Here is a 27,028-nt window from a genome sequence, read left to right as displayed (position 1 = left end):
AAAAAGAAAGAGAATCACTCTTCCTCTTGGAAACAACTTGACAGATTCGCAGCTCCATCTCCACATTCCCCCACATCTGCTAAGGACCGATCATCTGTTTAGTGTGTCTCTCTCCAAGCAGACCAGTGCTTTGATAACAGCAGATTTTTTTTTACCATCAACAATCAGCAATTAGGCAGCACAACAAACCAAACCAACACCATTAAAAATCACTTCTCCGTTTTCATTTTGCTCGTGTTTCACTTTCTCAGCTGTACAGGAAGACTTTTGTATGTATATCTATAGCTTTTTCTGTCTTGAGCTATTGAGTTACATGTAGATAAGTTAGATCAGGAGGGAAAGGGGCTCACAAAGAGTTAAATATCAGATCCTGTCTGAATAGTGTTATTCCTCACACACATGAACATAAGAGAGGAAATTGAGATGACAATAAAAACATTAAAAAGTAGAGAGGGAAAGGGTTAGAGAGGCAACACAGTGGGAAAATATGGGTACAAAGTGAGTGGGTCTGGATGTGAAGAAAGATGATGTTGTGCATAGAAAATAGAAAGATTGAGCAGGAGGGAGAGCACAAAAAGCAAGACAAACAGTCCTCCTCAACCCCCCCCACCCGTAATAAATGTGGTTGGTTATCAGAGTCTAAGCTTAATGATCTCTGGCATAGCTGTTGATGCAGCCCTTAAACAGGACGATTAGAAGGTTTTAAGGTTGGGGAGAGCACTACTTACATTATTCATAGCAGCCTAGACTGCCAGCTCTGAGCAGGGGAAACACACAGTCAGGGCCTTGCCAGGAAGATGAGGGGAAGGAATGCCAGAGTCTAGCCTACATTAAGCCAAAACACACACACGCACGCACACCCTACAGCGCGCATACAGTGTTACAGTACGACTCCCCCAAGAGCTGTACCCGCTAACTCACAGCAGCCTTAAATCTACTCTGACAGATCTGACCAGCCAATCAACTGCACTGCCCTGAGGTGACCTGCCCTGGTTCTACTCAGGCAATCCTCCTGCTGTTGGACCAGGGGTTTTTCTTTCTCATCGTCCTCATTCCACAGACATGACTTGTTATCAACGGCGCCTCAAATGCACTGCGGGCTTGTATACACATTAATGGAAATCAGTTACTTAGATGAAAATGATATCAAAATAAGACGTCACACACACCTTTGTCTAACCTTATTGATGATGGTGGGGCAGGGCTTTTCTCTGTGCTCTATTTTTAGGTTGTGGCGCTAACAGGAAACCACTGATGCAGCTGTTATACAGTGCTATTTATTTATTTATTCTTTTGATTGAAGGTCAGATTAAAACCGCAAAGCTAATATTAGTAGACCCCCCCCACCACCACCACCACCATTTTCCCACCTCCGCACCATGTTGAATCATCGGTATGTTTATTCACAGAACAGTCTCATGGTATCTGCAATGATTTGTTGTGTGAACTAGTTTCTGGTGTCTGTGCCTAAAATGTGATTAATGACTGGTCCACAGAGAGTAGACGAGAGAATGACTGAGGAGTGCGTGTAGAAATGTGTGTGTATGTGGGGTATGTGTAGATATGCAAAGAGGCTTTGTCAGCAGAAAACAGGCCCTGATGCAGGTACCCAGGGGAGCCCTGACACACGGAAGAGCTCACACTCCATCTCCTTCACACACACACACACACACACACACACATGCTGTCACACACTGTCTCCTTCCGTCATCTCTGCTGCATCGATCAAGTCCGGCAGTTATTCTTCTACAACTGTAAATCCAATAAAACAACCATTTAGCTCAACTTCTGCTCAGTAAGTAGCGCAGGAGCTTTGCAGCAGTTTTACAGTTAAAACTTCATTATCATGCACAGGAGAGGACGACCGACAGATTTTGTGTTATTTCCTCATCAATATCTAGACGTATTCATGCAGCTGGTAATGATGGATAAAAATATGGGCTAAATATTAAATTACCTTGTGCCCCGAGAACAGATAAACCCTCTTAAGTGCTTTTTAAAAAAATGTGCTGTCATACCCCCACCCAAACACACACACACACACACACACACACATACACACAAACAAACACACACACACACACATCTCTCTCTCTCTCTCCCCATTCTCTCTTACTGGCGGTAGCCTGGTGCAGGTTCCCATGGAAACCAGCCTACTCTGAGCAACGGCAGATGGAGAGGGAGCTGGAGGTCTAAATTTATCTCCCAGCATCCTCTCTGACTACAGGCACACACTGGCAGCAGGAAGTGAGGAGAGGAAATGCTCGGCCTCTGCATGCATTGACAAGCTGGCATGACCCTTGACATCCAGCCCCTTTGAGTGACGACGGGTCGATGTCACAGCAGACGAACACATACGGTAGCGTCTGCGACAGCTTGAACCGCACTAGTCCTAATCTCAGTGAAGCGTTACAGCATTTGATCTTGCACAAGAGGCTCTGCAGCATTCTCTAAATATAAGGTGTATGGAAAAAACTTAAATCACAGTCCTTCCCCTGCTGCCACCACCACCACCAAAACACAGAGCTGTCAATCAAACTCAAGCCCCAAATCCTAGACAGTAACACTAACTAATCACAGCAGTTTGCTTTGGTAGTAAATGACAGGAAAAGAAACCCCAAAGACAGAACCAGACGCCAGAGAGAGTGTAAAACCTCAGAGACCAAGACTCTCGCTCACCCAGGGATATCACTTCTGTCAGTAGCACTAAGGAGGACGCCGTCTGAAAACACAACGCATACCAGAGCCCTCACTCATTCTCTCTCTCTCCCTCTCTCTCTCTCTCTCTTTCTCTCTCTGAGCTCAGAGCGGGATGCGTCTGGATTGCTGCACCTCTGAGGCGAGAAGGTGTAGAGAAGGATTTCACAGGGCTTTGATAAGACAGGCAGTTCACAACCGTCGCAGTGTTCACTTTGATTAAATACAAGCCAGTGAACTGCAGGTCAATACCGGCCTTTAAATCAAACACGGGAGGCTCAGCGGAGCCGCGTAATGCACACCTCGACGACAGGAGAAGATTGCACTGAGAGTTTTAATAATATCCCTGGTCCTCTGGTGACATAATCAACTGTAAAAACAAAGTGACCACAACTTTGACTAAATTGCAGGTTGCTGGGTTTTCCATCATTTTATTTGAGGCCAGGACCTTCACGGATGGAAATCATGTTTTTGTCGCCACTTAGTCAGTGAGTCAATTCAATTCATGTAGCCCAAAATTTGTCTCAGAGGGCTTTACAATATGTACAACACAGAACATCCTTAGACCCTCGATTCGGGTAAGGAAAACTCCACAAAAACACTAACTTTAATGGGAAAATAACAGAGGAGTGATCCCTCTACCAGGACAATCACACAATAAGTGTCATATATATAAAGTCTTGTACTGGAAAGGAAACTCTTTCCAACTTGAATTAAATTTGTGAAGTAAAATCCTTGTGTTGTGTGTCCAACACCTTCAGTGACACCCTTTGACATGATAAAACACTTGTTATCCTTAAACCAGTGAAAAAGAGCGTCTGACATTCACAAAGTGGATGAAGTTAAATCCTTCAAACACCTCTGGGTGTTAAACCAAAGTACTGAGATACATCACATTACATTAAATAGAACATTTTCAATAATAAATCATCAAATACATACACAATTCCATACAATTACAACTGCTACAAAAACTAAATAATTCTGTTTACTGTAGCTGACAAGTAAAGAAATAATGAGTGAAAGAGAAGAGGGGAAGACTGAGGAGAGTTAGACTAAGAGAGAGAAAGACAAAGATGGATTAAATAAGAGAGGAAGACAGAGAGTGAGAGGGGAGAGAGAGCAAGAGAGAGAGAGAGAGAGAGAGAGAGAGAGAGAGAAAGAAAGAGAGAGAGAGAGAGGGAGAGAGGGAGAGAGAGAGAGAGAGAGAGAGAGAGAGAGAGAGAGAAACAGACAGAGTTTAGATTACCTGACAGAGCAGTCTGGTCTTCCCCCTCAGAGACGCTTCACAGGCACTGTGAGACAAGCAGGGAGAGCCAGAGAGTGAGAGCGGATATGACTTTTTGAGTGGGTGTGTTGCCGAGAGAGGGAGAGAGGGACAGAGAGAAAGAGGGAGGGTGGGGGTGAGGCAAAAACAGAGTGATGGAGAGAGAGAGGGAGAGAGGAAGACACTAAAATGAATGTTTCCACTGTATAAATGTAAGGGGAGGAGGAAGATGCCAGCAAGAAGGAACTGAGAGCGATTCCCGTAGAATGAGTAACATCTAAAAATCATCACTGCAATGCAACCAAAGTTCATGACAAACCAAGAAAGTGAAACCAAAATCTATAGATTAGGGACAGGAACTGCCTGCTGATGTTTCTTGAACTTGTGCACATTCATTGGCAGTGGCACACTGCCCATAGATAGGATTACAAACAGGTCTTACATGGGGTTTTCCCCTGCAACACAGAGCCCTGGAGGCAATTCCCTGCAATTATCACCTCCTTATCAGCTAAGTTATCTTATTGTAGCGGTGGATGAAGAAAAAATAAAAAACAACAGCCTTCTTCCGAAGTGATAAACAAGCAGCCTACATGGCTCATTTACGTAAATCTCCCAGTCCCAGCCAGAGTGCCACTGTGCCGCATCTGTAAATGAATTCCAGAGTGGCATCCATTCAAGCAAGCCCCCGCATTACGCAGAGCTCGGGTTGGGCCTATCAGCGGTGCAACATGAGAGAGAGGGAGAGAAACAGAAAGAGAAAGAGAGAATTGAGAATGAACGGAGGTCCTGCTGTTCCATAGAGCTTTGCCTGCACTGGCAGAGCACAGGAAGTGTGAGTCACACACTCTAAAATAAACACACTCACACAGCGACGAGCCGGCACACAGAGCTAGTGGATGGCTGGGCTACTGATCAGAAAGCAGGCAGAGGGAACATGGATCCTCACAGGACAGCAACATGTGGTGGCCTGGCGGGAGTCACAGCCAGATGATGGGATGAGTCAAAAGAAAGAGCTGCTTCCCTTTTTGTCTAATTGCTCAATTACAGTACATTTCATTTTTGTTTTTCTTTTCAACCTCATTTAAGCTGTCGGTTTGCTCTCTTTATCAAATCTCTACCAATTAAGTTTTGTTTCCCTCTCGTCTTCCCCTGTGCTGTTCTTCTTGGATCGTCCAAATGCCCCCTATTCTTTCTCCTCTGCTCTGTGTTTCCTCTCTTATTTTATTTGGTTCCAGTCAATAGGAGTGTTGTTCAGGACTTGGTGATTACCCCTCGCTCCGTGTGGCTGCTGGCTTACTGCTGTAGGGACCGCTGTGCTGGCCTGATGCTGGGCTACTCTCACAGGCTGCTGGCTATGCTGGCCGAGGCACTGTATTGTGTCTGTCTGAATGTGCTCATTGTCACCCTTTACAGCACACACCTTCTATACTGTACTTCCCTGTGAGGGACTTTCACCCATCCATCATCCCTTTGTCCTCTGTTCCTCAGACTGAGGGGTTCTGACGGGAAGGTGGGGAGAGAGGGCAGAGGCCCGGGAACAAAACTGCCACTGTGGCGATGATTGACAGGAAAGTTGCTCTACACAGACGTAACGATTAGCAAGGCCGGGGACCAGGCTGCAGACACACAGTAGTCTGGTTAGAAGCTAGAGAGAGCTAGGAGGTGTTAAGTTCAACAGCCATGTAAGCAACAACACAAGAGATAACAATTTGGAGTATTGGGATCAACATGGGATGTGCAAAGAATGTGAAAGCAAGCTTTCATGATGTTGTAATAAACAGAGACCATATGCTACCCACTGGCCCCAAGCATGTCAGGCTCACATTATGCAAAGCTGTTCTCATTTACAGTAAACGGAAACAATGGCTCCCCTGTGGTATGGTCACATGAGGCAATTTCACGTATACGACACAAACCTACCTATATAATATAATGCAGAAGCACCTAAAATGCAAATATCATGCTTTAAAGAAACTTTTAATGTTGCTTTGGTTCAGCCACAGACTATAATTTAGACCAAATGAATGGTTTGTGCAGTTACACACAACCATACACATGACATATTTTTGGTCTTTCACCCCATAAACTGCAGACACAGGCAGTAAAAGGTGCAAATATGGGAAAATTCAGAGAGGGTTGTCTATGTTCTGAGGGCAGATTATTTCAGACGTGTGGTGTTCCAGTAAACTGACCCTCTTCTGTCCATATGACTGCGGTATTATGATAGAAATAAGATCCATTTAAAGAGGGATCCCACCTAGTGTATAAAAGCCACTGTGGCTCTGTATTGCTCTACCTGTTTACATTCATTTGGAAAATAACTGAGTGCAAAGAAGACATCTATATATTCAACGGGTGGACAGAAAAACAGGATGTCAAACCTCTAAATCTAGTCATTACGCGGGCAAATGTAGCTGTATCATTGCTTCGCCCTCCACCTCAAAATAAAATCTTAAAACTTGATTATTCCATACATCTTATGCAGTATCCTCCTGAGGTACAGCTACAACAAGTTTGGTTTGATAAGACAGCATGACAAGCGGAACATCTGCAGATGATTTTGACTGTAGCGCCCCAGTAGATAGTATTAAAACATTATTGAGCAGGAGAATGAAGATTTTAATATTGATACCAAAACAGTTTCTGAGGAAATAAATCTTGGATCTGACAGCAGTTTGTGAAACAAAAAGGGTGCTCTTGATTCACACGTGGGCAATGAATGGCCACAAAACAGTTTTTCAGGACTTGTGTGAGTCATTTTCACAAAAAACTGTTACAACTTAAAATTTAAATGTGTCCAGTATTTTGATGACAACATGCCTGCAAAACAAACAACGTTTGATGTTAGCATGATGTTAGCATGCTACTGTGCTAAATTAAGATGGGGAACATTGTTGTAAATTCTTTAAAATGCATCATGAACTTTGCCTAAATAAAGTACATCAGATAAAATATCTAATTCAAAATAATCAACATAATGGTTTAAATCAAGAGATAAAAGTAAGCAAGGAAGAATAAGCAAGGCTAAGAATCTAAAGCAATCTGTGCCAACTTTCAGTACACTTTTGATATTTTGTTCCATGGACACAATTTGGTTGGTACTCAAAATTACTGAGGTTCAACAACCAGGTTTAATGGTGCCTTGGTACAAAACTATAAATGCAGTGAAGCATAAAAGGCCAAAGGCTTGTCTTCAAATATACATAAGCACATCCATTTTCACACAAACATACTCAGACAGCAATATTATACAGCTAGAGGAGAGAGGACTTACACATGCAACCAACCAGCCAGCTAATGGAGTTGAGCATGCTAGTCTTTTGTTAATGCCGATCGATATGTATCCTCAGCAGATGTGATATCTGATCCTGTAAAACACTGAAAGACTGACCACCCTCTGTTTCACTCAGCATCTCTCTTTTATCGTAGGGGCTTTCTAACTCCTTCTCTGCTTCTCTCTTTTCTATTTCTCTTAGACACAGAGAAATGCAGAATTCTCCCCTTTGTGGCCACTCACTCCCCATTTACAGTAGTTCTCAATTTCACCCTCACAACACACTCTCATTATCTTTTCCTTTTCCAGGGCACTGAGGCATTAATAAAAACCACTGTCTTTATATGCAGCAAAGTAAACTTTACGTATATTATGAAGAAGGCTACAGGAAATCATGTCTCCGGGGTTGCTCTGGTTAGTGATTGTGGAAAGTAGCCTGGCCTGAGTAAAGTCCCTGACTGGTAAGGCATATCATATAATGACCTAATCTATCATTAGCAATTTGTGACAGTGGTGAAATGTCATGATAGTTGTACAGTATTAGTATTTTCTGAGTCTTAAGCATTACTGCCCAGAGGGCAAAATGGTCTTGTGACATGATACAAGTATGTTAGTGACAAAAAAAGTGAACTAACAAACACATCGAGTGTCTGTCAAAGAAACGTAATCTGCCTTTAGACAGCTCAAACATGAAAATGCAGCACGAGTGGTGTGCAAATGAAATAAAAGAGTGACAAAGCACGGAGAGCGGGAACGGATAAATATAGAAAGAGGAACTGACATTTTCAAAAGCTGTCCTCCCTGCACCCACAAGTTTCACTGATGCGTGGATGTCAAGATCACAGTGCAAATTCTCCCACGCAGCTTACTGTACCCGTCGTTCACAGTTGGCTGCTTTATATTTGCTCTCTCAGTCATGGCGCAACAAAAAAAGAGGAAAAAAAATGGGCTTGAAGCAAACCTTTGATGAGACGATAGTTTTCACTTAACATGATAGGAGAGAAGAAAAATAAACAACTGTCTGCTAACTATACAATGCAACAACTTATCATCGTGAGAAAAATATGCTCCTTGCTTTATACTGTAACTTTCATTAGATAACTACCTGCCGGACTTGAGCTTGAGGTTACATAGGTTAGAAAGTTTTGTGATTATTCGATAGTGAAAACATGATATTATCAGTAATTTTATGTACTATAGAATAACAAAATCTGCTTCTACATGTTGGCCATAGACAACTGTCATATGTTTTTTGTGATTTTTCTTTTTTCTATGAAGTCACCCGTATGGATTCCTCAGTGATGGGACAGCCTTTGCTAGTTCCTCCTTTCTGCAGCTGCTGTACTACATCCTGTGTGAGGCTGCAGCAGGTACAACGAGCGCTGCTGTGGCACTGTGCATGACCTGGCGCCATGCCTTATCTGCACACCTCAGTAACCTGTGACTTTGTTAATCTGAGCTGTTAAATTGGAGCTGCTCGTGCTTTTAGTGCTGCACAAATACAGACACGGGGGAATAGTCAACAGGTGAAAAGCTCAGCCTGAGTGTGTTCAAACACGGGGACCAGGCCGCAGAATGTTTCAACACGGCCTCCGCGCCCGGCATGTAAGGGGGGCACCCTTCTGATCAGGGAGTTTACTTAAGGCCAGTCTGGTCCAAGTAATTGCTACCTGCAGTGACAAACAACTCCATTCAGCTCGAGTGTTGGTTTACAGTTTCCTCTCCCTCCTCTCCTGCATAGCCCCTGTTGCCCATTCTGCCCGGTGCCACGCTGCATTAGTGGCCTGTCAACAGAGACTCTCAGGACGCATCAACGCCTAGTAAGCCGCCTTTCAAACCCAACACACATATACAAAAAGTGTGTGCCAGAACCTGTCTGTTTATATGTGTTTGTTTCTGTGAGCGCTTGAATGTGGAGGTGTGTGAGCTCATGTGTTAGAGAGAGCTGGAAAAAGTGCAAAACTGTGGGTGCGCCTCAATACTCTTATTTGATCTTTCCTCACTCCTGGCTTGAACTGGTTGAGGCGTGAGGAGCGAGGATAAACGAGAGCAGCCTTCATGGATTACTGGCCAATATGCTCTCTTATTGGATATCGGTTATTGATTGGACGCTGCAGCTGATCAGACTGATCTGATACATCACAACATCACTGAGTGGACACAGATTACAGATTTAACTCAAGTGTATCACTCCCAAGTTTTATATTCTATTTGTTTTCTGATTCACCATCTAGTTAAACATCTGTTGTCGGCCTGATCAACAAAAGAACCATAAACAACTTTTTTCATTTATTAGAAAGATTTTGCTTTTCATGATCTGTTATTTCCCCCATTAACTTTTGTTATGGGTAAAATTAAAGTCAGGGAGAGTCTGTCAGCAAGAAACACATTTTAAACACATTTATATTTTGTATCATTTGTCTTCATTTTCATTCAGTCACGTGAGGTGGAAAACTCCTGAGCGTCGGGTTCGATATGAGTTACATCATTTCAATTTTCCCTGAAACATTTAGCCTAATAAATAATTTCCAGTGTTCAAAAGGCACCCTAATCATATTCTGGGTCAATCAACAATGAATTCACAATCAGAATATCAATAAATACAGATGCAAATAATGAATAAATAATATAAATACTACTCTGCCAGTAGAAATGGTTCATGTGTCTCTGAGCAGGACACAGCACACAGTATAAATAAAGAATGTCGGTTTTTATTCATGTGCAGGTGTTTGTTAAACAGGTAACAGGCTACAGAGAGAAAACAGCTGCTCTGACAGTGATAACTGTGCCCCTTTATTAGTATTAGCACAGTACACATGTGTGCAAACACAAACTCCGTCTAAAGTCACTATAGCTGTTAAAGCTGAATGACAGCTGATCAGCTGTGATCAGCTGCTGCCGTCATCAGAAATGGACATCACTTCATGTGACGCTTCAGAGGAAAGGACGTCTCCTTTCTCTAAAAACATGTTTCCTCATTTCCTCTCTCCTTGTACGGTTTCCTTGCATCTCTTCATGAATTGGTGGGAGGGACTAAGATGCAAGGAAAGGACGCAAGTGAGGGGAACGTGGATGCAATTTAAGGGAATTGAGATGCACCTAGAGAATAACAAGAGGGAAAGATAGGACATTTTATGTCCTCAGCACACAGCTCTGACCCACAGTAGTGACTCTATCAGCCATCTGAGACAATCGTATGAAAGGCTATCAAAAGCGTGTGCGGTGTGCAGCCGCTATATCTCGAGACTGCAGCTCCAGGGCTGAGTTAGACAGCTCATCAATCACACATGACAATCAAGTGCAGCTAAGACAGTCTTTTAGTAAACTGTGTGTGTGTGTTTATGGAGTTGTGAAATGCTGAATCAACTGAAAACATGAATACATGTCTAACATAAATTGTTCTGAAGGCTGCTTACTATATGCATAAAGGTTTCTATATTTCTATTAAAATAATTGTGTACAACAATGCTTTAAAATCTGAGCACAATCCCTCATCCACATGTCCAAATGTTCACAATGTTTTTCTTAAATTTACCATTAATTACAAATGAACAAATGAAACCAAAAATTTTCCGCATGAACAGACACCATTAAATTTATGTGAGAAAACTGAGTATGTTTTTTCATAATTTATGGCTGCAACATTACATCAAAAGAAAGGTTCCAGATGTTTTGCTAATAACTTCATCCTCACACATTTGTCTATATGGAAAGTTTGGGATCTTCACTAAAATTTAAAAAGAAGTTCTTTCAAGTTGGTATATGCTCGTCCACACAACATGAGCTGGTAACGATGGATCCACCAAAGGTTTAATGAGACCAAACATGTTAAATCATCATGCTGCTTTCTTATCTTTACGGTAACAGTTGTCAACAACAGAGAGCTAAAGAAACAGTGCCTTGCTGTACTGTAAACACAAGGTCGAGAAGGATTAAGATGTCAAGATCAGTGTCAATACCTTCACGCTGCTTAGTAACGACAGGCCAGGAACAAGCAAACATACACTGGCGTCCAATTTTTCCACCAAAAGTCTCACTACAAGGAAATCGAGTTGTGGTAAAAGGCTTTTTGCAACAACCAAAAATAATAAAGCAGCCCACTCTACTGCAAACCAACTGGCCCACTTTGCCTTACCAGACAGACAGAAATGTGTCGCTGGCTGTACTCATTGTTGCTGGGAGGTGCAGTCTACTCTGGCCACTGGGGAAGGCCACACACCACCACAACGTCTGGTTCCAGGCGACACTAACAAACCCCATATTCCTGCAAATACACACTGCTTCTGATTGAGGTAAAATTTACAGTATATGACACACACACATTGTAGGTGAGCATTTTTCTCTCTCTGACGACCACCCGGCCTGTTCAAATAGCTTTGGACGGTAACCCAACCCGAAGGGTCACGTGACCCACGTTAGGGGAATTAGCGGTGCATTCCTCCAGCTGTCATCACCTCATGAAGATCTGGTTGGGAGAAACTTGACTCCAAAAGCCGACTCGCCACCTCTCTTCTCCTCCTCTCCCACCTCTTCGGAGCTGCATCCTCCTGCCTGTGAGCCCGATCATTTGAATACAAAGCAGAGAAACAAAGATGTCCTTAAAATAGAGATGCTGTGGCTTTCAAAGAAGCACACTGCAGAGGCACAGCGAGAAAAAAAAAAAAGAGAGAGGAAAAAAAGAGAGCGAGAGAACAAGAGGAAGAGAGAAAAGACAGTGAGAGGAGCAGGCTTATGGCGAGAAAGTGAGACACTGTATTGATGTAGTATAGGTGGCTGGATACATTGATTTCCTGTTAGTTCTTGCCCGGTTACGTACGGCTGATTTGTCATCCAATACAGGTTGAAGCGCTGTCTCTGAGCATGCCCTAAGCTGGGCTTTACTGGCTTCTCTGTAAGGATATACACACATTGGATCATTATGTTACCTCAAAGAATGTATCCCCACTGGGAATGTTTACTGTAAGAGCTTTCTGTCATGTCAGGTTCCTAGATAACGCTGCAATCTGAGTGTTACCTCTGGTGCACAATTTGCTCACCTCGGGACTGCAGATTGGTTATCGAGCAGTCGCATGATGAAGCAAATTGTCTTTTATAAAGCAGAAAGTTCCTATCAGTTCTGATAATAAGGCTGATACCTGTTTGTACTTGCTGCAAAATACCCAATAAAATGCACTCCTAAAACCACATGGCTATTAATTTAATATTATGCTAACCATAAATGACCTCATCTCACTACCATCTCATACAGGCACTTAAGAGCTGCTTTGCAAGCAGGGTTGTTAGCTACTTTTCAAGAACTTTTAATGATTATTTCATCATTACTCACTAAAATAAAGGGCTTCTGGACATTCTACCACTTTATATAACTGTTTTTCTAAGTTAAATGAGCCACCCCACTCACACTATTTTTGCCCTGATTTTGGAAAAACAAAATCGTTGGGCATGACGCAAAGCTCAGCCTCTCATATCTAATTGTTTAAATGCAGGTAGTCACATCAGGATACAAACAAGTCAATTGCACCAACATGACGAATAATATAACAGAATATAAGAATATAAGAGGCGGTAGTATCTATTTAGAATGTTGTAGAAACCAATAAGTCTCTAAGTTCATGAATTCAATGATGAATCTTTTAAGGACACCTGAAAAGTTGCACATAGCCAGAATATTTGTAACATAAATGGAATGAGCAAACTTAGCTAATATTATTTACATAGTCCACGTTTCATATCGCACTGCCTTGTAGTCTTTTGTTTTTGGTCTCCTGATTAATCTATGTACTTATTTTTATTCATTTTTTGTTTTGCATCTGGTCGTCATAACACAACGCTGAGATGCGTCAGATACACACTACTAGTCTATGTTCATCTGTGTGTGTAAGCACAGTATATACTAGTAACAGATACATATATCTACAAGTCCATAATATATGTATTAATGTTTGTTGAACAACTTTTCAAAAATGATGTGTTTGAAAGTCAAATAAAATATAAATAGCAACAACTTTCCTCTCTCTTGTGCAAGCAAATATTTAGGACAGGAACACCCTTTTATGTATCCCAGGACATATTTTCTCACACTGTTCCATTTTTTTGTTGCTGAAATTTCAATAGTTTTCATGCTTTGAATTCACTGCCTCTGTGGTCAGCACGGTCCAGTTCACCCTGCGGCTGCTGATTCAGCTGTGCCTCCAGAGTGCACCTCTCATATGGATCTCAGAAGGAGAATTCTCAAAATTCACTAAATAAGAATTGAATTGAAGCTGACTTCGATAATAGTATGCAGAATATGAAAGGGTATACTGTATCTTCAAACCGTCAAATAGCATGTACTATTGTACAGATAACTGTATGAGGTGGGAAAGTTCACTTTCATACAGTCTCTTGTTCAAGAGATTTCTTGCTTTGCTAATGTACCGGTCAACTAAGAGGAACTGAAACCACACTGATGTTTGCCCAAGCAATAGTATTATGAGGTTGGATCCCAGTTTCTTTACAGCCATTAAATAATATGTGTACATAAAAAAGTGGTTCATCAAAACAAAATACTGACTTCATTTTTTTCAGGGGTCAAATTCCTCCTCTGCACACAGCCCTTCATGATAAAACACAGACTGTGCATTCTGACCATATATTCACATTGCAAGCAGTTTAATCAACAGGTCACTGTTCATTTTCTAGAGAGATGACCAGTGAGGGAAACCTGGATGATGATGATGATGATGATGTGACTAACAAACTTGTCAACTGACTTTTTGTGGTCAGCAGATGCTGATTCAGTTTCTCCTGACAAGTACCAATCTGGGTTTCCCTGCTCCCCATAACATTAATTAAAAAAATGTATTTCATTGTTTTTTTTTTCACATATAAATGGAAAGATAGAAAAACATGCCAACATCAATATCAAAAATGCACAATAATGAATAAAAGAAAACAATGGTACAGCAGTCCTAAATAAAATTAGAGCTGAGACAATTGATCAACCAACTGATCATCAGAAAGACAGTGTTTTTGATAGTCTATTAATCGTCCAAGTCATTTTTGAAAGCAAAGATGCCTAAAAGTACTTGTGCTAAATGGGAATTGATGGTATGATTTAGAGAAATTTCTTTTTTTCAGTTAATTTTCAAATAATGAGATTTATTTAGTGATTTGAATCAAGCTGTGTTAAGTGAAACATAATGTAACACTATTTCCTATTCAAAACCACAACACTGATGTAATCTACTGCAGACCTCACACTAAACACTACTGGTCATCAACCAAATTACACACAGTACAACGCCACTAGTGAAGAGTTCATCAGCAAAACAAATCTACAGCCCAACAAAAGAACTTTCTGGGAGAATAGAAATTTGTTTATAGACTGTTAAAATAGCAGATGAAGAAGTCATAAACCTGAATCCACAAAATATAAACAAATGGCAAGACGTGCCCTCCAGTGAACTGCTAAACTGAGAGGAAATCTAATCTAAAGACCAAGAAAATCAAATCGGGGGACTGGCAAGTCTGTTAACTTTCACTGTTGAAGCAATCTGACTACAATCTTAAGAAAACTAAAACTGTGCATTCCATCAAAGTTTAACTGCATCTGAACAAATCCAACTAAGGAGGTACAGTAAGGAGCAGCTGAGGTTTGTGATTCAGAAGATGTGGAGAAGGAAGTGTGAATCAAGATGGCCTCAGACTCACTGAGAACACTGCCTGGATTTTATAGTCAGGCAAACATACTGTATATATGCACATACACACTTCTACATACACATGCAAACACTGACACCTACCAAGAACATAAACTGCCACATTCACATGCAAAATCACATTAGGCAAGTCTTGGCACACCCTGGCCTTGCTGACCCACAGTTTTCACTTTACTCATTGTGGTCTGGCAAGACTCAATAGGCGTTTGGTTGGAACGGACGTCATTTCAAGTAGGCTGTATAACAGATGATTGACAGGTCTCTCAGACATCAACATGAACTCTACCTCTGTTTACTGTAAGTAGCAGCCTAGAAGGTTTCCATAAGAGAAAAGTCCTGTAGAAACATTAAAAGCAAGAGCTGATTTGGTGTAAAACATGAACACAATTCCCCTGTTTTGCTTTATTTTGGGTTTGTTTCAAATGAAAAAGGTTAACTAGTGGATGTAATGGAGCCTGAGGTGAAGGACGGCCAGGCTAGACTATGACACAGCATGTTTTTTTCTTTTTTAGCCCTAGCCTGATTTATTTTTTTCTTTTCCTGTGACTTTTCTTCTTGTTGATGTCTTCCACTAACTACTCTAGATCCCCAGTAAAAAAAAAACCATTGGATATGCCTAAACCTGAAAAGCAACATTTTTTTTGATGTGATATAGTAACTGAGTCACCACTGAATCTATTTGGCTCTGATGTGTGAAAACAAGACTAGGCTTTTCAAACATTAAATGGAGGAAATAATCACATATCATGCTGAAATGGCTGTGATGTATGAAACAACTATCAGAAAATTTCTCACAGCTGCCATCCACTCTTAACTCTGACGCTTGATTTTTCAATCCCATCCCAATCCTAGTTTAACCATATACAGGGGTCAGTATGCCTCAAAGTTCTTGTCGACATCGTCCACTAACCTTTCCAACGACGCAGTTGGGACGACTGCATCCAACAATTTTTGTAACTTTCTCTTGAACGTCTTTCTCAAACTCTATTTTTTTAAAATTCTTCACTCAACTATGTGACTTTTTGGATGTGCAAACATATGAAACACCATGAATGCCTTTGAGAAAAGATTGTTTGTTTGAACAATTGACACGTCTCACAAGTCTCACCCCTTTCTGTGATGTCAGGCTTTTTTCCCTACCTCCCCTTCCTGAGTGTGGCCCTTTCAAACAGCTATGAACACTTTTTCCTTCCCGATATGATTGAATGACACATCTGAGCTATTTATTTCAAGCATACCTCAGCCATAAAAGTCCAACGGTTTTGTGAGGTGAATTAAGTTCCCGAAAAATGTTGTTGTCATTGGAGTAGTTGTTCACTATGTGTCAGAGTTTCAAGAGGCAGTGAGTCATGTCATCTTGCAGTTCCCATAGTTCACTGTGAATATTGACTTGAATCTCAAAGTATCACTCAGACAATAAAGGGATGTCCCATTAGTGTGTGTGTGTGTGTGTGTGTGTGTGTGTGTGTATGTTATGAATAACTAGTGCTTTACCACGTGTGACAGCCAACTGGCAAACAAATGTCTCTGGACTGGATACACACAAAATAATTGCAAAATCATTCCTATAGTACTTCACTGATACAGTATGAGAAAAAAACATTAAACTCATTATTGAGTAGCTGCAACAGAAACTATGTTGCTATATCATATGATACATTTCACAAGAAAATTAAAGTTGGATACTTAGTGACAGAAAATATTGTGAGTAAATATAAGAATACCTAAAAAAAATAGTGGATTTAGACTTAAAACATAACTACATGAATAGCCTACCACCCTCAAACAAGAGTTCTAGTGTGATTTTGGAAGGGTAACATGTTTGGAAATCTTTATACGAGCCTGTTTGATGACACACAGACCGAAGCAGTAAAGACTTGGAGGATGAGAGGCAGAACACAATGTTACACAATGTTCACCATGAAAAACCGCACCGAGGATAATCTGATAACACTGTAGTTACACAGAAAAGCAATAAACAGTGCATTACATAGATTGATGGGATGAAACACTGATACAGGAGTTTCTCTGCGAAGTTAACTGCAGTTTCTGAGAACTGCGTAGTGCAGTACTCAAGCAACAAAGAAGAAAATGTTCGAACAAAAAAAAAATACATGCCCTCGTTCCATTCTTGTACATTTACCACCTGGGCAATAAGATAACAACCTATGTGTTTCTGTAACGCTGATAACACGATGGCCAACCATGCAAGCAAAAACATACAATTATGGCCAATGAAAGAAAGGCTATTGCTGGCGTAGCAACAAGGGACAGCTCACTCTCACAAGACCAGAAAAACCATCCATCTCGCGGGCTGACAAAGAAACATTATACTTTCTTTCACACAAAAACAAATCTCTCCTGGAATCCAGCAAGTTAAACTAAAGACTTACAATCTTGTTAAACTTCCTGCTATGAAGCGAATTTTGAAATCATGTAATCACACACAGGGCATCTTTCTTACCCTGGCAACAATGTTTGCGTGTGTGTCTCACACACTCTCTTTCGCTCAGAGACAAATTGATTTCACCATTCTACACCCTCCAACGCCCCTCCTCCTCCTCCTCTCTCCTAAACTCTGCCTCTCACTAGGGTTTCACTAGTGTTTCTCCTAATCTCCCTCTTCTTGTGTAATTCAGGCACTCCCACAGTAATGGACACCCTACTCAGGGGCAGTGAATGGGAAACCACCCCTGCTGCTCCAGCTACTGTACTCTCATAGAATCCAAATCAGCTACACAGATAGCTAGTTTGGAGGCTGTTCAGATGACAGAGAAAGTGAGAGGGTCCTGGAGAACAAAGAGAAGAGGTGTCGGGGGAGCTGAACCCTCTGTCCCCCTCTGTCACATGCTACCAGCCGAGCCGTTCCTGGTTTCCCTATGGGTACGGCTGTCAAGAGTGAAATATGTCTTCCCGCCCTGAGCCAGAGATGCACCAGGAGCACCATGTGCCCCTGTTACTCCGCCACCTCCTTCTCCTTCCCCCGGCTTCTTCGCTGGCCCGCCAAGCTGTCAATCAGCTGACACCAGGGCGAGGGGGTCCTCAGAGGACGAGCGCAGTGCCATTAAGCATATTAGAGTCGCAGAGTGTTGATGAAAAATCTAAATCTGCAGTGACTTAGCTGGGGTTGCTCCCCATAGCACTGTGCTGACAGTGCAAAGCTGGAAAAAGAGGGAGGAGGTGGGGGACTACCTGGGTGCAAACAGTGGGACTGCTGACTGTTTGAGGTTGTTGAGGACAGCAGGATTACATAATAGAAAACACTGTAACACCTCCGACTGAAGAAGAGCTTCCTACAGCGTTCTGTGTCCTTTTCCCCCGAAATGTATGGTCCCGTATCTTTTAAAGTCTTACAGGTTATGGCTGCAAGTCCTAGTTTATAATGATTTATAATTACCAGTAAATTTAACTTTAATATTATGTGCTGCAGATCTCATGTCCCTGCATTGATGGATGGATTATGTGATGGACTTTCATGTGTTAGCCTCAACTATTTGCCTTTGCTCTACCTCTTTACCCAGCCACTCAGCCACAATCCATCCCACCTCATCCACCCGAAAGGTGATGAAAACCTTGGTGTTAACATCCAGCAGCAGAGGATAAACATGTAGCCCTCTGACGAGCGGCACACGCTTTTTTTTTTCCTGTCATCTGTTTATTTTCTCAATTACAATGGGTGAGTCTGTGTCAGCAGCTCTGGGGTTTTGCTCTGGCAAGAGGAGGGAGCAAGGGAGGATCCTCTCCTGGGGTGCAGAACTTTCTAGAGGAAGCATGGCACAGACGATGTGTGTGTGTGTGTGTGTGTGTGTGTGTGTGTGTGTGTGTGTGTGTGTGTGTGTGTGTGTGTGTGTGTGTGTGTGTGTGTGTGTATGTGTGTGAATGCCACTGAAAAACACCCTGTGTGATCATTGCCGTAAGTGGAGCAAGGTGTAGAGGGAAAGAGAGGAATGTTGAAGCTACTGTGTGACAGAACATCTGCATTATCAAAAAGGTTTTCTCTATCTTCCATCCACAACTTCCCTAAAAGAGGGATCCATGCTGAGTAGCACCGTCACCTGATTCATCTTCAGCTGTTAATCCACCGTGACAGTGTGACAAATGTGACAGAAGATTACTTCACTGATGTTGCAGTGCTATGTGAGTCTTGATCCTACTCAAGATGATTCACCTACTGTCATGCCTTTTGTGTGACTACAAGTGCGGTGGATGAACTGAACAGTAGTAGCAGTCTGTCACATCACATTTCACACAGGCACCTAAATAAGCGAAATACGGGGTTTGTCCGGAGACCCAGTCAGTAAAACATATTCGCAGACTAATACTAAAATGAGTAGTACAGTAACAGTCCAAAAACTTCTAGTCCCATGCAGCGCAGAGTTCAAAGAGTCATACCAACATGTTTGCAGGTTTTAGCTCATTAACAAGTCCAAGCCATGCGAGAAGCTCGAGGCTGTACTTAGGCACTTAGCTGTGCTTGAGCTAATAGCTAATATGCTCACAATGACAATACTAACATGCTTGTCTTTAGCAGGTATAATGTTCGCCATCTGAGTTTTGCTTGTTAGCATGCTAACAAGGCTAATGAGAGGCTAATGGGAATGTCATTAATTTTGCATGTGATTTGTCATAAAGTATTGGACAAATGGAAATTTAGACCTCATGACAGCATTAAACAGAACTTTAAGGGATCACCAACGTTATAACAATGGATCATGAGGAGAACTTTGGGATCACCACATTTATCAGGATAAACCCTCTGGGCACAATGAATGTCTGTACAAAATTTTATGGCAATCAATCCAATAATGATTGAGTTATTTCAATCTGGACAAAAGTGGTGGACCCACCAACCACCCAATAGACTGACAATGCCATCCCTAAAGCCAATAGCATGGCTGCTTAACATTTTTGAATGAATGCTATTCACTTTTAGAAATTTTTATGTATTTTTTCTACATTTTTTTTGCTAATAGATATTCACATTGTAGCTACAGAAATGAATGAAAATCAATCAATGCCTGGAACAGCAGTTCAAAATCTGTAACATAGAGCAGCATGGCTTGAAAAATGTTGGTGACGTACTAAATGGGCTAAACCACTGATATAGTCCTTACACTGGGTCTTTGTTTCTTGTATCCGCTGTGACAGTGCAGTTTTCTCCGTACACTTAGTTAAACTTACAATGCAGTGACTCAACAGATGTGGACCACTGAAATAAGCCCCTGATTGGCCAACTCCTGCTTTCTGCTTCCTCTCCTTTCTCCCTTCTTTCTGAACTGTTACCATTTTCAAAGTCCCTACACACATTAACTATCCAATAGGAAAATTCCCACATATTTGCTGAATTTAATTAGCCAGGTGCCAAATGCTTCTCAGAACTGTTACACATCAGTATTTAACAGGAGAACTGATGGACTTTGTAAACTTTAGACCAATCCTTGATGATTCTGACTGGTTTAACAAAATCAAACAACCATGAACATTTTTTATCTCTCTCTCAAAATAATAGTTGTCTATGAAAAACCTTTCTACTGCTTTAGCATGGTATAGATAGATAGGTCTAGCAGTGCAGGACTAGAATATGACAGGCACTCTGGTTTTATTGAAGTACAGTGGTAGCCTGTGTTCTATCTAGACCAAGCTAGGAAAGTTGTCTGTAGGAATGCTCATGCAAATATTGACCTTCAATTAGGTCAAACAGACGCCCTCGCTTAGGGGCTGCAATATGGACGCATCAGCAAAACATCATACACACAAACAGTCACAAAATATATATAAACATGTAGAGCCATACCTGCACAGTGCACACAAACACATTTGTGTAAATACACCTTCGTTTGCTGTGTGAACTGACATCAAATGGAAGACAACTGCAAAACCGTAAGCCTTTAAAAGGTAGTTTTAACCTCAAACAGGATGTCAGCACAGCATCAGTAACATCACAAAACCACAACAAAAATCAACAGTTTTAGCCTAACATAACACACACACAGACAGAAATCTGTTGAGTTTTGTGCCCTTTAATTGGGTGAGAAGCAAATGACCTTCCCAAGTGATGGCAGTCGACCACACTCTTGCATAATTAACAGCATCTAAAATTAGGTTTTTTTTATATGACCTTACCTGACAATGTCAGGGCGCAGCTTGCCTACAGGGACTCTGCGGTAAATAACAAATGTACATATGCATGCCCCCTACACTCACACTACTCATACAGACCTACTTTTTTATTATATATCTCATTTCAGATATTAGACTATTTAAAGTTAGTTTCCTAGATCATATTGTAGGGTATGAACCGAAAGACAAAAAAAAAGAGTATGCCAAGCTCCTCGCAAGCCAACACATTTCATAGCATGAAGGCACGTCAGGTGAGAGGGAGCGTTCCTCAAGCCTGAACACAGTACACCGCAGACTGACAGCACCATGTGAGAGACAAAACACATCTGGATTCTACTGAAGGCTGCTCCACAGATTTTACAGGGCTTTTAAGGAGTGCAGCTGAGGAGCAGGTCCAGGGGTTAGTTCAACTGCTCTGCTCCAGTGACAGTGACACGGCAGGGGAGGATTGTGCTGGAGCATCGGCTGCTGCCTTGATTTGCTCGGAAGATCCGCGGCAGGGTTGGAAGGATTTTCCCCAAAGCCCTCTTACCCTCCCGCAGAGTAGAAATCCCCTCCAATCCTTACTAGCAGTTCCAGCCAGAGTTACTGCAGGGATGCCTTACATGCTGAGACAAAGGACTAAAGAAAGGGAATTTGAAGAAGGAAGCCAATATAGGGACATCAGTATCATTAGAAAAGTATATTAATTAAAAATGTATAGTATACTCTCACTCTTCCACTCTCACCTATACATGTATATATTTTTACAGATTGCTATGGGACCAGCATAAGACTATACAGATGGGGACAGATATAGATGAGAGATGCAGAGGCTCATGGAAGATGAGGGGAAGAGGTGCAACAATGGAGGCTGCAAAATTAATGTCAAAAACACATTTCAGAGGAGGTAAACCACAAGTTATCTTTGCAGGTGTTAGCCATTTTTACACAAATCAGTGAGGTGAACAAACATCTGGAGATAGTGATCTGTATGCAGCTGCAGCATGTGCTGTGGGGTGTGGTCAGAGGGTGTCTTAGGACCCAGAGAGAGCAAGACAGAGGAAGAGTGAGAGATTTGGATATCTAGTCGGGAAATATAATACCTCGTCTGCATCACCGATCAATACACACACCAGGCGTGCATCTATGGTTTATCTTTCAAGGCAGCACAGAACCTCAAGGAGTTATGTGCCCATCCTCCTGAAGGGGAGATTTAATTCCTTCATTCAAATCTGAATATCCAGTGATTGATAAGCTACTATGTGTGCCATCACTTGTTTCAGCCTCTCCCCAGTATTACACAAATCTCACCAATGAGATCTTGGCCAAGCCCTTCCCAGACATACCTGTGGTGTGCAGCACAGAAGCTTACAATCACACTATTACACAACACTGGCCACTGTGGAAAATGAACACATGCACAAAAACGCCCTCACTGTTGATACAAGGGGAAAACACATAGACTATAACGTATACAGAGGAGAACAATAGAAAATGTAAATCTTGTCGGACACATTATGAAAATCCCAGAACTTGAAGACTTGGAGTTATAATAACAATATATATAATAAACTCGTGGCCTATTTTGAGGGAGGATTGCTGCTAAAAACAGCAAACCCCTTGACATTCCACTTGGCAACTGTGCCAAAGCAGGTAATGATTAACTCTTATAAAGGGAGTGTTTGAATGAGTAACCCCTGCAGAACCTGCGCTGCCTGCCCGGCTGTACATCACCATCCACATATATCATTACATAACCCAGGCTGGCACACATGGGAGCGGGCCAGGCAGTCACACTAATACACATACAGTACAGAGTCTGCTCCCTGGCAAACACAAGGATATTCTATCTCCATTTGAAGGGGCAGCCAACAACAACTGGGCCTGGACGAGAGGCTGAGTTGAGGCCAGACACTGATAAACAACAGCGCACCCCTGACAACAACACATACTGACCAAAATGATACAAAAGCAGAACCATGACATGGACTATGGATGTGACCATAAGACTAAATAACAGAAAACATTCAAACTTCTTCATAAAAGATCTATTCAGAATGCATTACAATGCCAGCAATAAAAATTATTAGGCCAGTGGGGCATTTGTGAAGATACCAGACTGGCTCCTGGCCTCCATATTTGGTTGTGAGTGTGTATTTTGTGCATGTGTGTATCCAAGGTCTTGTTCCTGGTTCACTCTGGTCTCCCAGCACTACAGTGGGTCTATTCTTCTCGGGTGCTTCAGAAAACAGGATTAATGACCAGCAGCAGGGACATGAAAAGGTTGTGTCCACCAGCCACCAGGATTTTACGGCCTGGGTGTGTATGTGACTATGTGTGTGTTTATTTTCCTTGTAGGAGACTGATAACAATGCCACTCTTCTTACGTGCGCTCCCAAAGAAAACAAAACTTAAACATGCTTGTACATGCCATTTAATACTTGGCGTAATCTGTCGAGCCGACAGTCATACGTGAAGTGGAGCAGGCTGCCAACAGCGACCTTGTTCACTTTTTCCACAATATTACAGACATCACACCAGTCATGTATCACCTAAAAAAATCACATCAAGGGCTCAGACTAAACTGTCACTCTTTCTAGAGAAAAATCCCTTGATCCCATCAAACCTTTTTATCTGTCGGAGGTGTGTCTGAAGGTCTAGTGCAGCAGGAGCCCCACGCGACCCTCTCGCTGCTGATGGCATTTCATGCGTCTAAATCAACACGTCGCCACCTGCAAGGCTGACTGAGTGTGTGAGAGAAGGAGAAGTGGAGAGCGTATGCCAGGTGAGTATGTGTGTGTGTGTGAAAGCAGCGATATAGTGTTTAAGTGTTGAGTGGCTCTGTGTTAATTGGCAGAAAACTACCCTTTTCCATCTGGAGTGTTTCTTGTGCCAGGGAGAGATATAGACACACACAAACCTGTCTGACTAACTGACTGAGGCCTTCTGTAATCAGTGTCAGAGCTGACAGAGAATTAGGTTTCACTTTTATTGTACCTGAATAAGCTCATTGCGCAAGTCCAAAGCTACAATGCTGAATACCGAAGCTTTTTGTAATGAATTGGCACCGTCAAACTGTTGACTGGTATGAAAACAGGTCCTACAGCTATACAGACAATAACACATTCACTTCCAGCTTTAAAACATAGTAATTATTCTTAACAAGCCACCTTCTAACATTTCTGCCAAGTTACAATGGTATAAAAACATCAAAGTAAGTCTGACTCGTAGCTTTTATCCCCATACACGTTGAAACCATAAATGGCAGTAATCCCTAAAGCCTAGATTTTTTTCAACGATCAAATGCTTTATGATGTCAAGCTCGTCGAAAATTTGCAAGCAAATGGAGCAGCGCTCTCCTTGGGTGCCTGCTGAGCTAGCGCCTTTCTTCAGCCAGCACCACAAGTGGTCTTGATCCAGACCAGAGCGGAGCACTGTAAGGCTGCCACTTTGTGCTGATTCAATAAGAAATAATTGCATATTGGCCTCTCTCCACTCATCCCCCTTCACCACCCCAGCCTGACACTTTACTGTATTTCTGTGCTGTAAGTTACAATACAGGCTCAGAGCTGGGGAAGGACACTGCAGCATTGCCGCTAGTGTTGTTGTTTTTTTTTTTTTAACATCAGACTTCCTCTGGACTGAATGTGAAGCTGCATATATCAGGACCTCAGCTGCCCCTCGCTTTAGAGCAAAAAGCTGTGTAACCATTGTGGTCTTCATCTACAGAGAGCGACACATTTCAAGCGGTAACCTTACCTCACTTCCTGTCAAACTGGCAGAAGAGACGCACATAGAACAATGGCTTTGCCTCATGTCAAACTTAAAATGTTCTGATTAATTCACCAGATGTAATATTTCTTTTATATCACTGTACTTATAGACAATGGGGCCCTGGGCACAGACATGTAAAAGGCCCCCACCCTCCTATGTAGGAGCAACACACCCAGAGATAATATACAAAATGACTAAAAACAATTCAGCTGTTCCAAAGAGTCTGATCAGGATCAGGGGCTAAAAAAAACCCATGATCATGACATTTCTGGTTTTTAACTGAGCACTTTCCAACCAGAAATATTAACTGTCACTTAATATTAATATAATATAGTATATTAATATGAACTGAGGCTGTGGCTCAGGGGCCCCCTGAACCCTTGGGCCCCTGGACCTGTGCCCACCAGGCCAATTCAGTAATCCAACCATGAGACAGACTGATAGATATCACTCAATACTGACTGTGATTTCTTGTTACTATGTTGTTTAGCACTGTGGTTCTCAAACTTTTTTAACATTAAGGACCCCTAAACTGACACAGATGGAAGATTTTGTCCCAGGGTCTCCCATCTGATAGGATTTTTGCTTTTAGATGTTTTATTACAGAAAGCGTATGAAACCCATGACCAAAATAATCATACATTCTGTCATTGTGTTACTTATGGATGCAATTATAGTGAAAATAAATTATTCCCCCTTTCTCTGGGGACCCCCTGGAACCCCCTCAATGACCCCTGGGGGTCCCCAGACTCCTCTTTGAAAAGCAATGGGAGTACATGGGACTGTGAGCAAACTATTTTGCATTGTAAACATGTCATATAACAGTCAAACAGCCGTTCATTGAGTCTGTATGCAAATGTTTTTCAACAACAATACTGTCATTACCTTAAAATGAAACCTGAGCAGAAAGTCTAAATAACACAGAGATTGAAGATGAAGCAGTATCAGTGTTACTAAGTGTACAGCCGCCAAAACAAACCCGTTTTGGTCAACTTAATCCATCTACCATCTAACAGTGAATCAACTGAGTACAAAAGCATGATGTCATCCTCTAAAAATCTGGCAAGTGTAGGTGTAGTCCATTACAAACAAGTTCACAGGCCTGATCGTGAATCCTACGTTTTTTACGTATCCTGCGTGCGTGTGTCTGCCCGCACTGTTGCTCTCTTCAACTGGTTTGTTATTCAGGACAATCGGGGTGAATGAAGGTACACGATGAAGCATATGCTGTCAGCTGTATGTGCAGCGCCCCCGCCGCTACTTTACTCACACTGCTGCACGTAGTTTGGACCCGCACAGTCCCCCCCAAAATCCTAGAGTGGATGCTACTGAGGTCCGTTGCATGCATCATCACATTTTAATTTATAACACAGACAACTTCATGTCACTCTCTCGCTGTAAAAACACGAGTGAGATCCTGCCCCCAACTTCACACCACATCACTCCCTCTCTGTGACAACCGCTGCAACACAATCGAAACTAAGTCATAAACAAGCAATGATATGAGGGTTAATATTTACCAGCTTGCTACAGTGCGGGCGCTGCAGCCATTTATCCCGTAGCGAAAGGGCCAGAAGTCCGCATTTCCTGGATTATGATGCGCCGGATAGAGCTGCTCTCGGTGCCCGCGTTTCTGTGGAGGCAGAGCCGGAGGGGCTCGGGGTGCTTCCAACTGTTGTGTCAGACCGGACAGCGATGCCACATTCAGCTGATCGCCACAACAAAACAACATCTCGCCCTACGCAAAACACACTCCGCGGCTCCGCACCACCCCGCACGGCAGGTCCGGTGGGCGCCGCCCCCCTCTCTGCCTCCGCCAGTGGGCTGGTGCGCCGAGCCCGCCTCATGAATAATCATGAGGTAGCAGAGGCAGCCATTGGTTTAGAGGAGCAGTTCCTGGTTAATGCTATTAATTCTAATTAGCCAGGCAACCCTCATGCAGTTGCTTAAATGAGAATGAGTTCAGGTCAGTAGACTGGCTGAGGTAATCTGAGTTTCAGATTTCTTTCAGATTCTGCAGCAATATTTCATCTGTGTGTGCAGCAAGTTGCACCACCACACACGCACACCTTCCTGCTATACCACAAGAATGAATAGTCTACCTAAAGTGATGCTGACATAGCATCACACAAGAGCGATGTAGGCCTAACGGAGGTCAGGATCTGAGACCACAAATCAATTAACTTCCCCTGGATGACTGTGTGAACTGTCAAA

General features: G+C 42.3%; 1 protein-coding gene across 8 annotated transcripts in view; it reads right to left on the bottom strand.

Moving 5' to 3' along the window:
* The window catches only part of LOC121906143 (transcription factor HIVEP3), a 41,348-nt gene extending 14,746 nt beyond the window's left edge, over positions 1 to 26,602 (bottom strand). For 2 of the 8 annotated variants that reach the window (XM_042424839.1, XM_042424847.1), the window contains exon 1: positions 26,335 to 26,602. The gene's annotated coding sequence lies outside the window, so the exon portion shown is untranslated. Of the gene's footprint in view, positions 1 to 728; positions 751 to 3,946; positions 4,037 to 7,238; positions 7,270 to 11,692; positions 11,790 to 26,334 lie in introns of those variants that run through there. The other 6 variants (XM_042424843.1, XM_042424842.1, XM_042424840.1 and 3 more) reach the window with 6 other exon arrangements.
* Between the last annotated feature and the right edge of the window lie 426 nt (positions 26,603 to 27,028).

The sequence above is a fragment of the Thunnus maccoyii genome, chromosome 10, assembly GCF_910596095.1.
Source record: "Thunnus maccoyii chromosome 10, fThuMac1.1, whole genome shotgun sequence".
Classification (NCBI taxonomy): domain Eukaryota; kingdom Metazoa; phylum Chordata; class Actinopteri; order Scombriformes; family Scombridae; genus Thunnus; species Thunnus maccoyii.
Note: the sequence above shows the minus strand (reverse complement) of the source record. Positions and strands in the feature narration are given on the sequence as shown.